This window comes from Petromyzon marinus, chromosome 31 (genome assembly GCF_048934315.1).
Source record: "Petromyzon marinus isolate PM22_M1 ecotype Great Lakes invasive population chromosome 31, UKy_Petmar_22M1.pri1.0, whole genome shotgun sequence".
Classification (NCBI taxonomy): domain Eukaryota; kingdom Metazoa; phylum Chordata; class Hyperoartia; order Petromyzontiformes; family Petromyzontidae; genus Petromyzon; species Petromyzon marinus.
The window spans coordinates 13,939,273-13,951,533 of NC_133697.1; positions in this window are offsets into that span (position 1 = coordinate 13,939,273).

Genomic DNA, 12,261 nt, shown 5'->3' on the forward strand with positions numbered 1-12,261 from the left:
TGTACAGTGCATCATCGTAGCCCGTCCAATTTGAAGGATTAACGGTGAAATCAATAAGAGTTTCAGTTGATTTATTCTGGTATAGTCCTGTGAGCCATTCGGGTCTTGAATCGGGTGCAACCACAACAAACAAAAAAACACGAACAAGAAAAACATCTTAAAGTGACTGTGTGACTGTGCAAACAGAAAATCAATGAAAAAAACCAGCAAAAAATTCCTGAAAAAAGCACCGTACACCAACGCTGTGTGCAAAAAATCCCAGTGGGATGCAAGTCAAACAACAACAACCACAAGAAAACTTAGATTAAGGCCATCAGTCTAACTCCGTACTACAACAAAACAAACATGTCCAAACCAAAAAACTTTTCGAAATCACCAAAAAATAAAGCCATAATTGCAACGTAACAGTGATCACAGGGACTGTGACCGAATTTTTACAATAAACTACATAAATAACATGTAACACCAAATCCTAGAGCCATAGCTGGCTGCATGAGTTACTCCACAACAACAGAAGCATCAGTCGGAGTATCATTTTTTTCAATGCACCTTTAAGATCAGCACGCTAAATCAAAATACAGATAATACTTTGCAGCATCATCCGGAGCGAAACATTTTATTTTATTTTACGCCAATGAATAGCAGTGGCAGCTACGGGTGTACAACTCCTCTAGAGCAGTTTTGAGAATATCTCATTGGTAGCGATTCAAGTTGCAGTTTATTGGCAATAGCATTCCAGACCCTGGGGGCATCAATAGCAAAGGCCCTTCCTCCCGTTTTTGTACGGCAATAGGAAATGTGAAGCTAGTAAATGAGCGAAGACCTGAGGTCAAATTTGTTCTTTGAAACAGAGAGGAGATCCAGCAGGTAGTCTGCGGATTTTTTTGTAACTACATCGTGAATAAATAAGATCTGGTGCACAAGCCGTCGAACATTAAGAGATGTTAAGTTTGACCCAATGTAGAGATCACAGTGGTGAGTCCTATATGGGCAGTTCAATGTGAATCTTAAGGCCGAGTGATAGATGGAATCAAGATTCTTCAGTACAGTACTTGGGGCTTATTTATACACGATGTCACAGTAGTCAAGTAGAGGCAGTATGGTAGCTTTTATCAATTCCAAACGGAACATTGGGGGGAAGCAGTGCTTGTGTCGATACAGAAAAACAATTAAAATTTCTGTCTTTTTACCAATATAATCAATGTGATCTTCAAAATTCAGTTTTGAATCCAGGATGACCCCAAAATACTTATAGATCTTGACTTGCTCTATTTTATAATTATTTAAGAAATGTAATTGGGGAAAAATAACTTCCTGCTTTAGTCCTGGTGAGAAGCAGAGCACCTTGGTTTTGGAGGTATTCAGGACTAGTTTAAGAGCAATTAGCTGATGTTGTAGTTTGTTGAAATCACCCTGTAGCTTAGCAATCACGTCATCCGGAGAGCAGCCAGCAGTAATCAGTATCATCTGCAAAAAGATTTACCCTGGAGTGATCCAGGTCAGTGCCCAAGTCATTGACATAAAGAGAAAACAAAAGGAGGCCGAGGATGGAACCCTGTGGAACCCCTTTTGTTATCTTAACACTGTTTGACCTCCAACCATCTGTGAATGCAGTTTGGGTGCGAGAAAAGAGGGAATTTTGTAACCATTTTACTGCGTTTTCGGAAAAACCGAGGCAACTTAGTTTACTAAGCAGGGTGTTGTGGTCTACTGTATCAAAAGCTTTGGACAGGTCTAGAAAAAGACAGGCACAGTACTGCTTATTATCAAGGCTACTGTAAATGTGATTCAGAGAGTCTAATGCTGCAGATGTGGTGCTGTATTTTTTTAGGAACCCAGATTGTTTTAGATGTAGTAGATTGTTGGTGGACAGGAAACTGCTAATTTGGTAGGTCAATAATTTTTCAAAAATTTTCATCAACGGGGACAAAATTGAGATAGGTCGGTAGTTATTTGGATCATCTTTAGGGCCCCCTTTGTGAAGTGGACGGACATAGGAATGTTTCCATTCTAGAGGAACTGATGCTTCTTTGATGGACAGGTTGAAAATATGGGCTATAGGTTTGTATATTAGGTGACCAACAGTTAGTACAGCAAAGACGGGAATACTATCTGCTCTGGTAGAGGAGGACCCTTTGAGGTAGGACAGTTGTTTCAGAACATTACTTTCGTGGATTGGATGGAAATTAAATTCGTTTAATGTTTGGACAGGGGTGTAGGAATTTGCATGAGCAGGGGTGACTCCCAATACATTATCAAAAAGATTACTAGCTTCAGAAAAATGAAGGTTAAAATTGTCAACTATTTTTTGGGGATCTGAAAAATATTCCCCATTTCGGTTAAGCTCAACGGGCAGATTGTCTGTTTTGGATGCCTTTTCGATACATTTTATTGTTTTCCAGAAAATCCTGGCATTTCCATGTGATTCCAGGAGAGTGGAGGAAAAGTAGGCATTTTTTGCATGCCGTATTTTTTTGACGCATCTATTCCTTAAATCCTGTATTCTAGCCAGTCATTGGCCAAATTACTTTTCTGAGCACATGCCCAAGCCTTGTCCCTAGTTTTCATGAGCTTTGTAATCAAAGGATCAAACCATGGTGGGCGGTTGCCTTTAGTTTTAAATCTAACCAACGGAGCATGTTTGTTAAGAATTTGGAGAAACGTGTACCTGAAGGTCTTCCAAGCCGTAGTCAGGTTGGGGATATCACAGACCTTGTCAATATCCGAGTGAAGCACATCATTAGTAAACGCCTGAGTGCTGAAGTGTCTCATAGAGTGCTTCTCAACCAATTTAGGGGGGGCTTTGGGTCTGGCTGATGATCTCACCCCAAAAATGAAGGAGTGATCACTAAGGTTATTACCCAGAACACCAGTCAGTGTGAATTGTGAGGGGCATTTGTCAATAGGACATCAAGCAGAGATGACTGTCCCGGATTTTTTAGGTTGGGTCTTGTGGGAACATTTATTAATTGAAACAGATTAAATTAATCTGCAAAATTTGTGGCCACGGCTGGCGGATTTAGCCAATTCCAATTTAGATCACCCAATAAAACTATTTCACCTTTAGGGGGGCCCCTAAAAAGCTCTCTCAGTGCAGATGCAGCTTCAACATCCTTCCCACTAGGCGGTCGATAGCAGCACACTACCAATATCTGTTGATTATTTGGGAGAGTTATTTTGAGAGCCAGGCCTTCAAAGCAACATTTTTTAAACAAGAAGTGAGCTAGTGAACATGCAATAGTATTACGAACATAAATGGCAATTCCACATCCTTTAGATCCTCGGTCAAGCCGAAAAAGGTTGTAGTTGTCAATCGCAATCTGCAAGTCATTGACGGCAGGAGTGAGAAATGTTTCTGTTAGGCAAAAAATGTCCGGGTCAAGATTTGTCACTTCTAGTTTTAGTTGACTTAATTTGATCACAAGCCCTCTGATGTTGACATGTAGAACACCAACACCTTTCCTGCCAGAAAAATCTACAGAATTATACGAGTTCTTTTCATTTGGGCCAGGATGAAGCTCAATACCACCCAGAAATAAGAAAAGTAGAATTAATAGTTTGCACAAGTATTTTCTGTGGAAGGATGAAGAGCGGCGAACCTTGGACGAATAGCAGTAGCTCGCAGATGGTGTTATTTTTAAGAGCAGAATGAAGTTTGGAAGGAGTGCTGGTGAAGTAATGGGACAAAGATAGGGTTTAAAAGGATACAATGATGGAGTGTAGAAGTGTCTATGAGCTGTTGCATTAGCAGGTGTAGTGGCAAATCGAGCAACAAGTATGGACGCAAAGTAACGAGGGTAGCTGTTTGTAGAGTTGAGTGTGGCACTAGATATCGCCGGGAGGGACAGCAGTAGGATACACAGCAGGAGAATTGCCATCTCTAAAATATCCGGGGTAAACAGAGATTAACACACAAGCAGAAAATAAAATATATATACGCATCGAATCATCATTCGCTGGCTCGGTGACGCGCCTCGGCATCGAGCGGTTGCGATTCGAATCGGGCGGGCTGCCCTGGTTATTACTCTGGGTGTATTAACCGTGATTACGTACCGTCTGCTTTACTCTCGAAGATAAAGATGCTCCCCCCCCCCCCCCCTGACGTCACCCGAATCGGATAGGGCCCCGTGTTGTTCTCTTTCTTCACCTGGGATGCACGTACACCCTGGGGATGTTGTGACCAGTGAGTGTGGAAGAAGGCTACAAACAAACAAAAGATACCCTCCACTGTAGCTCCCGCTTAGTGGAGACTCTTCACCCAACAGTGACGTGGGGAAGCAGTTGCAGGGCTGCGCCTTTATCTCCCGACGCATTGCCTGGGCCATGCGTGGTTGTCATCCGTTTCCGATGCATCAACAACCAGCTTCTCCAGAGGCTTCACCTCATGTGGCTAGGCCGTTTGCGCAACCCTGACCCTTTAATTTGTTAATAACTCTTATATAACACAAGGTGCACTGTAGCTTAATAGGGGGGGGGGGGTTTCGCAGTTAGATCGCGTAGATATAAATGTGTCGTTAAACTCGCCCACCACCCGACACAGCCGATTAAGTAAGGTTTACCTTCTTGGTTGTTTCGGTAAAGTCACGTAGAATGGAAATAAAATAATAAAAATAAAACGTAATAAAATTCTCACGACGTTCCGGCCACAACACAAATAAAATAATATTTTTATTATTTTACACAAATAAAATAATATTTTATTATTTTACACAAATAAAATAATATTCTTATAATTTTATTTTAATTATTTTATTTCCATTCTACGTGGTGACTTTACCGAAAGAACCAAGAAGATGAATCCCTGCAGTCACGAAAGCTTTAAATCGAAATTTAAGTAAGGTTTGTCACGTGCCAATTAGTTACTGCTTCAGCGCACCGGGTACCGTGCCGTTTCGCCGGGCTAATTACAACAACCAGCATCGCCAGGCGGTCACACAGAATAACGACACATTCACATTTACGCGATCCAACTCCCCACCACCACCACAACTCCCCAACAAAAACCACCCCTCCTTTATTATGGATACACTATTGTTCGCGAAGCCTCTTGCTGTGAGAGGTGTTGCAATGTCCCCGTGCTCTCTTAGCCACCCCCCATCCCCTTACGCCCAGGCTACGGCAACCGCGCACCTCCGCAGAGGCTCAGCAAACACCCCCCAAGGGGATCGCGTTCGCCGTGCACCGTTGAGAACCCGCGGGCTAAAGGCGCAGCCCTGCAATTTATTTGCTCGCTCGCGCTCGACGCCTTGCGGATTGGCCGTCCCCGTTCGAGGGAGCTCTAGAGAAAGGCAGCCCCCCCCCCTCTTGTTCTGGGGGGGGGGGGCTGGACAAACGTCTTGGAAGGAGTGGGATCACCCGCGGTTCATCCCCGCGGAACGCGACCTGCAGATCGACTGACTCGCCGTGTATAGGGCTGCTGCTGGGTGGACACAGCAGAAAGGGAGGTTGTGGGGGGGGGGAGAGATTATCTATAGGACCTTTTTGCCAGTTATAAAGTGATGAAGGAATAGGCTTCACCCGTCCTGGCAATAAAACAGGAGGTATTAAGAATATTAAAACACAAAAAATAGATACCTATTGCAAGGCTTCAAGTCTGCATTGGCCACACATACTTATGGCAAAACATGCAAACAAACACGCTCTGATAAACGATGCATTTGATTCGAAACTGGCCTGCACCAGTGACAGCCTTCTTGATGGCCTTGTCTCACCGGCGTTACATCAGGGAACTCCAAAAGGCGAACAGTACAAAGGCAATGCAAGTATCAAAGTATTAATAGCTCGGCTTCAGCAGTTGTATATCTACGGGATCTTTTTTGGCAGTATCAAAATGATGACAAAAAAAAGAATCGTCTTTACCCATCCTGGTAAGACAAGGCCATTAAGAAGCCTACCTCTGGTGTAGGCCAATCATGGGTTGAAGAACCACAACATCCAGCAAGTACAGAGTGGTATAAACAATAACATTGTTTAGGACTGGTATAGCCTATCTGATATCAAAGTGGTGCACGCAATTTGTCCTCCCGAGCACGGATCTGACGTTAAAGTTGTCCACAATTAAATAGCAATGCGAACTAAAGATCCGTACAGTAATATTACCGTGTCTCCCCCCATCCCTTGTCAAGGAGGTAACCTCAATCAACGTGGTGCCTTCACCTCAATACAGAGAGGGCATTCAATCGCAGGCTCGAGACGCAGCAACGACCAACCCGCCCACAACAACAATCAATTCAAAGGCGAATCGAATGCTCCAATTGCATTGCCAAAGTTGTTCGAACGTTGAGTCAAGTGATCACCTTTCACTTGATTCTGCCACGTCACTCCAAGTGGGCTTCCTCCCAGTGTTTTTTTGGGGGGGTTTGAGGGCCCCCTTCATATTTTGCCTTTACGGGGGAGGTTGGCGGGAGGGGGGGGGTAAAAGAAACAAAATTGATGGGAAATCTTCAAAGCGAGCCGGTGTCCCCACCTCCCCGGTCTCTCTCCCCACTCCGTGTTTTTTTCTTTCTTTCCGTAACTGCGAGGGAGGATTATCCGAGACGTCCAGGAGATGTGGGGGGGGAGGAGGTAGATGGGAGGTGGTGGTGGGTTTTTGTGGGAGTGGAGGCCAAGCTGGGAGCTGGGAGCAGGAGGAGGAGGAGGGGGGCAACAGGAGGGGAGGAGGAGGGTCCAGGCGGGAGGGCTTTGCGTGGTTCTGGCTCTCTAATCGGCTTTGCTCTATCCGCACTGTCCTTGTTCTCTCTGGCGCGTCTGTCTGGGCAGCCACCCCCCACACCACACACAGACACACGGAGACACGTACACACACACACGTATACACACACCACCAACCACACACACACACCCCGCACAAAGAGAAAGATCCCCCATTTAGCCTGTAACAGACTTTCGGGGCAAGTGCTGTTAGCAAGCACCTATGAAGGCCGGCACGGCACACGAAGGGGGTGGGTGGCCAGCACCACGCCCGGCCGCCTTTGTCTCCCCAGTGGCGATGTTTACACACCGCACCAGGTACTCATTTGGAGCAGTGCGCCGACCACTGGCGCCTGCCTCACCCCAACCTCCTCCATCTTCTACTCCAGCTGAAGCAATGTTCTTTGTGTGTCTCTATCTCACAGACACAGAGGTGACGTCTTGACACCACACCGGTGATTGGCCACACACACAGACAGACACAGAGGAGACATCTCCTCTGTAGCTGTGTCTCACAGATATAGAGGAGACGTCTCCTCTGTAGCGGTGTCTCAGGAGATGTCTCCCCTGTGTCTGTGAGACACAGGGGTGACGTCTCGACACCACACCGGTGATTGGAGACACAGACAGACACAGAGGAGACGTCTCCTCTGTAGCGGTGTCTCAGGAGACGTCTCCCCTGTGTCTCACAGACACAGGGGAGACGTCTCGACACCACACCGGTGATTGGAGACACACACAGACAGACACAGAGGAGACGTCTCCTCTGTAGCGGTGTCTCAGGAGATGTCTCCCCTGTGTCTCACAGACACAGGGGAGACGTCTCGACACCACACCAGTGATTGGAGACAAACACAGATATAGAGATGTCTCCTCTGTAGCGGTGTCTCAGGAGATGTCTCCCCTGTGTCTCACAGACACAGGGGAGACGTCTCGACCCCACACCGGTGATTGGAGACACACACAGACAGATATAGAGGAGACGTCTCCTCTGTAGCGGTGTCTCAGGAGATGTCTCCCCTGTGTCTCACAGACACAGGGGAGACGTCTCGACACCACACCAGTGATTGGAGACACACACAGACAGACACAGAGGAGACGTCTCCTCTGTAGCGGTGTCTCAGGAGATGTCTCCCCTGTGTCTCACAGACACAGGGGAGACGTCTCGACACCACACCAGTGATTGGAGACAAACACAGACAGATATAGAGGAGACGTCTCCTCTGTAGCGGTGTCTCAGGAGATGTCTCCCCTGTGTCTCACAGACACAGGGGAGACGTCTCGACACCACACCAGTGATTGGAGACACACACAGACAGACACAGAGGAGACGTCTCCTCTGTAGCGGTGTCTCAGGAGATGTCTCCCCTGTGTCTCACAGACACAGGGGAGACGTCTCGACACCACACCAGTGATTGGAGACAAACACAGACAGATATAGAGGAGACGTCTCCTCTGTAGCGGTGTCTCAGGAGATGTCTCCCCTGTGTCTCACAGACACAGGGGAGACGTCTCGACACCACACCAGTGATTGGAGACACACACAGACAGACACAGAGGAGACGTCTCCTCTGTAGCGGTGTCTCAGGAGACGTCTCCCCTGTGTCTCACAGACACAGGGGAGACGTCTCGACACCACACCAGTGATTGGAGACACACACAGACAGACACAGAGGAGACGTCTCCTCTGTAGCGGTGTCTCAGGAGACGTCTCCCCTGTGTCTGTGAGACACAGGGGAGACGTCTCGACACCACACCGGTGATTGGAGACACACACAGACAGACACAGAGGAGACGTCTCCTCTGTAGCGGTGTCTCAGGAGACGTCTCGACACCACACCGGTGATTGGAGACACACACAGACAGACATAGAGGAGACGTCTCCTCTGTAGCGGTGTCTCAGGAGATGTCTCCCCTGTGTCTCACAGACACAGAGCAGACGTCTCGACACCACACCGAACGAAGTTTTTGGTAGCTGCAGCGATATTCTGCCACGCCGAGCATGCATAACAGCGGTGGAGCGGTGGCACAGTGGTTAGCGTGTTGCAGCACTGTTCTGCCTCACGGCAGGTGTCGGGGTGTGTGTGTGCACAGGAATTTGCTGTCTGGATGTTGAGTTTGTTCACGTGACCAGGGAGTTACGATTTGACATCCTCTGAGCCATGCGGCAGGGTATCAGCCATTACACAGAGTACAAAATGGTGGCACAGATAGCCTCCCAGTGAAGACAGGTGCATCTGTTCATTGTGGGACTTTAAGAAGCATTGTCTTTAAGTTCGTTGATGTTCTTATAATACTGGAAATGCTGTTATAATGTTATAATGGCCGTTATAATGCTGTAAATGCCTTTATAACGCTGTTAAATTGTTATAAATATGAGGCCTAGTTAACAACGAAGCCTGCCACTTGCCTTATTGTGAATGTTACTTTAATTGTATAAGTCGAGTCAGACTCGTACCCATGTAACCTTATTGCGATCTTGAAAGCAAGGATGACGAAATATCTCATCCACAGTTCAGTGTTATGTGTGGTGCTGTACATTTGGGCTGCAGTATGGTGATTACACGATGTGCCCTTAGCACAGTAGCTTACTCTCTTGTATAGCTGTTAAGTACTAATGTAGGTGCCTGGTCCATCCAGGAATGTTGAATTTCATGTTATCTAAGACAATGTTATGATGCTGTAGTGTTCATTCATTGTATTGATATTTCCAAGTATTAACAGATGCTGTATTTGTGCTGTGTTTTTCCATCAGTTTTACCTCGTTCAATTCATTAAATACGTTTGGAATCGGATGTTCACCCTGAATGCGAGGTTATCTACTCGGATAGCGGTGCAACTCAATGCGCAGCGAGGCCGAGACAAGCACAATGACGCCATCCACCTGAGTTCGATTCCAGACCACGGCTAACATGTATGTAGGAATTATTTTGCAACGTACGTAGCCAGCCGCGCTAATTGGAGGTGCGGGGGGGGGGAAGAGAACAAACTAAACACGAAAAGCAAAATACCATCGGCAAGCGGCATCAGAAAGGGCCCTGGAACACTCCCATTCGCCAACCTACGCTGACCATCGTAGTGAAGTATGGTCAAATAACCCCCACTATCGACACGGGCTGGAGAGGATTTATTTGTTCCAGCAGCAGATTGAAAAGGGGGGCTGTAAATCATTTACATTGTAATATTTACACGTCATGCATCGGCCCATTGTTACGTACACCCGTTGGCCAAACCACTGAGCCATACTCGTAAAGCCAGCAAGCGCTCCGATTTTACATACACATTATTTATGACATTATTCTCAGAGGGGGATGAGGATTAAACATGCCGTAATTGTGTTGCTGTAACTTTGGAGGCGACAAACATTTTATTTAGCCCCGGTAAAGGGGAGTTTGTATCTTGCCATGCTGGCGGGCCGGCATCCAAGGGGCAACACACCCACTTGTTCCCAATAACACAAACTCCGTAAAGCTTTTATGGGAAGCCATTTCACCAAAAGATCGGGCAGTATTTGTACGCCATGAGCAGCGTATGTCTTTATTGCCTCCCATAATAACTTCAGTTGAACAATTGACAACGAAACAAAAATAACAGCTCATGACTCGCGATGTGACCCGCAAAAAACAAACAAAATAAATCACCTAAAGGTAAAGGCGCAGGCCTGCAACTGCTTGCTCACGCCGCCACGGCCAACAGAAGGGACTCCAGTAGAGTCCGGACTCTAGGAGGGTATTTGGCTTGCTCTTTAAACTGATCAATATTTAGGATGTTTGAGATTCAATGGACACGCTGAAAACAAAGAGAGCTCAAACAAGCTATTATGTTGATCATTACTTTGCACTGACTTCAAACTTATAAACATTGCTTTGGAGCATTATGCCTCCACAAATAAATGTTTTACTTACGTAGAGAAACAAAAGCAGAGTTCTGTTCATAAAAAAGCAATTTTTTTTTTTACCAGTGGTCCAAATGTAAATACGGCATTCCCGATATGAATCGTCTTCGTCCTGCAGCCCCAGGGCGAACTGCCGTTTAAACATCGTGGACGAGCCGTAGGAACCGTTCCGAATGGGTTGCCGGTAAGGCAGAGTCGTGCACCGTCACGTTTCTACCACTGGATTTTACCTAGAATGCTCCACAAGAACGCATAGAGTTTAACACGTGGTGGTAGTCCCAGTAGGCGGCTTTCGCGACCATTATTATTCATAATACAGTTGTTTTTTTGGGGTTAGATCGCGTAAATTTAAATCAGTCATTAAACCCGCCACCACCCGACATCCAATTAGTAAGGTTTGTCGCGTAAACAGCAATGCCAATTCGTTACGAGTACAGCACACCGGTGTGTTGGAGAGCAAATTCATTGTAAATATGGATTTGCTCGCCATCTCACTGGTATGCTGTATTAGTAACGTGACAAACCTTACAAAATTGGCTGTGTCGGGTGGTGGCGGGTTAAACGGCACATTTATATTTACGCAATCTAACCCCCCAAAAAAACCTGTATTGTGAACGCATATTGAGTTTGTATTCGATATTGCGGTTTCCGTCGAACAGGGCCCAGTATCGCTTCGATGGAGTGATCTTGGCCAATGACATCTGGAAACCCAGCAACATTTGTTGAACAAGCTTGACTCTACTGATGACGCCCAGAAGATAGCAAGAAGTTAAGAATTCGATCGCTTAAACACACGTGTGTTGATAATATTGATCTGGCGAGCCCATGAATAACTTGATGGACTAAAGCTCATTTGTTTCCCTTACACGCTGTAGTTCTGTTTGTATGCTTTGTAGAGTGTATTCCGTCACTGCTGTGCAAAGGGACGAATGAGTCATTGTCCAATCCATCATCATTACTCTGTTAGTATCACTCTCACTCATTGTCTCCACCGAGTTGCGCTAATATCCAGTGGGGGAGTCTGTGCAGTGGAGTTGGCGCGTCCGTCTCTCACAGTTGAAATCCCGGCTCGGGGGGGGGGGGTAGAATTTATCAGCCCTTCATCCCATCATGATCGGATAACAATACATCGCGGTCGACTGGCAAGTCGTGTGTGGTGGGGTAAAGTGTGGGTACTTCCATCCCTTCCGAGACATCTGGCAAGCATGGAAGAGTAGGCCAGCATACCCTCTAGAGGGGCTCTCTCTAGACGTTCGGCTCGCAAAGGCTCTTTCTCCAGCAGTGTCACGAGCGACAAATTTCAGGGGCCGCACCTTTACCCCCCCACACTCCCTCCACCCCCCACACACCTTTAATTTATTTGTTTCAACCCAGTTCGGGGAAAGCCACTAAGTTTGTTGTTTTCTCCCACAAAAGGAATGTCTAATCTGCAATCCGTGACTGCACTTAGACAGAGCTTCCCAGGATGCGGAGGTTCCTCACACACAGCTGGTGCCGAGACCCTCCACAATGGAGCGACATCACACCTATCACGGGAGTCACCGTGATGTGTGTGTGTGTGCTCGATCGTCGGCGAGCATTCGGCAATCGTGTAGGGGAGAGGAGCGATGCGATTGTTGCGTAGTTACGCAGCGTGCACTGGATGGGATTGGGACCGAGTGAGTGAGTGAGTCACG